The sequence below is a fragment of the Otolemur garnettii genome, unplaced genomic scaffold (assembly GCF_000181295.1).
Source record: "Otolemur garnettii isolate 467f Iridium unplaced genomic scaffold, OtoGar3 scaffold00109, whole genome shotgun sequence".
NCBI lineage: Eukaryota > Metazoa > Chordata > Mammalia > Primates > Galagidae > Otolemur > Otolemur garnettii.
The window spans coordinates 4,923,570-4,925,170 of NW_003852504.1; the positions used below are offsets into that span (position 1 = coordinate 4,923,570).

The 1,601-nt window shown below is 39.2% G+C and overlaps 1 pseudogene; it reads left to right on the plus strand.

Moving 5' to 3' along the window:
* The first annotated feature begins 1,060 nt into the window (after window positions 1-1,060).
* LOC111727512 lies at window positions 1,061-1,170 on the plus strand (annotated as a pseudogene).
* The last annotated feature ends 431 nt before the right edge of the window (window positions 1,171-1,601 follow it).

Here is a 1,601-nt window from a genome sequence, read left to right on the forward strand (position 1 = left end):
AAACATGAAGGAGGCAAGGTCTCCATCTTTCTTTGTGGCTGTATAGTATTCCATGGTGTACAATGCAAATCAAGTAATCATCTCCCTAATGAATTTTCTCTCAGTATAAGAGGGAATCACTACTTTAATTAGCAATTTGACTTTGTTTCATTGACTGCTTTGGTTTGTTATTACTTAACACTATTTTTTATTTTGTTTATTTATTTATTTTTTGAGACAGAGTCTCAAGCTGTCGCCCTGGGTAGAGTGCCGTGGTGTCACTGCTCACAGCAACCTCAAACTCTTGGGCTTAAGCAATCCTCTTGCCTCAGCCTCCTGAGTAGCTGGGACTACAGGCCCACCACAACACCCAGTGATTTTTTGGTGATAGTTGTCATTGTTGCTTGGTGGGTCAAGACTGGATTCGAACCCACCAGCTCAGGTGTATGTGGCTGACGCCTTAGCTGCTTGAGCTACAGGTGCTGAGCCATTAACACTATTTTTTAAATAATATTTTGGGGGAATAATTTTATAGTTCTAGGGAAGTTTTAGAGTTCCCGTATGCCTGTCATCCAGTTCCCTCTAATGTTAACATGTTGCATAACAATGGTACACTTGTCAAAACTAGAAATTAACATTGGTACATTACTATTAATTAAACTACAGACTTTTTTCAGATTTCACTGGTTTTTCCATTAATATCTTTTTCTACTCCAGGATTCAATTCAGGATACCACTTTGCATTTAGTCACCACATCATTTTAATAAATATTCCCTTAACATAATAACTAAGAAAATGACACAAAGGCTATGTTAACCAGTTTGATGAAAATATTTCAAATTGTATATGAAAACACCACACTGTACCCCATGATTGCATTAATGTACACAGCTTTCATTTAATAAAAAAAAAATAAGATATTTTAAAAGGAAAAAAAAATATTCCAAGGGGCAGGGCAGGGGCTCACACCTGTAATCCTAGCACTCTGGGAGGCCAAGGTGGGTGGATTGCTTGAGCTCAGGAGTTTGAGATCAGCCTGACTCAGAGCGAGAGCCCATCTCTACTAAAAATAGAAAAACTATCACTTCTTGGCCTTTTGGCTAAGATCAAGTGTAGTATCCATTTTTATCAGTTTAAAAAATTGAAAAACTAGCCGGGTGTTGTGGTGGGTGACTATAGTCCCAGCTTCTCAGGAGGGAGAATCGCTTGAGCCCAGGAGTTTGAGTTTGCTGTGAGCTGCAATGCCACAGCACTCTACCGAGGGTGACAAAGTGAGACTCTGTCTCAAAATAAATAAATAAACAAATAAATATTCCACTGATATCAGATGTTGCCAAACAATTATTGCCAAAAGGTTCTCTGCCCCATAACAGTATATAAAACCCATGAAGTTCAAGGTGGGGTCAAGAAAGCTAGCCAAAACAGAATTTAGGCCAGTCATCCAAATGAGCAAAATTTGGGGGGGGGTGAATTTCAGATTCTTTCCAAGTGAAATGTTAAATAAACATTTTGTTTCTTCCTCTTCTCCCATGTCAGACTTCTCCAGTTTTGTCTCTCCCGGAAGGCTGTGTTTCGGGTTGCAGCCTCCCACTTGAGGTTTGACGATTTTATAGCTGTTTCA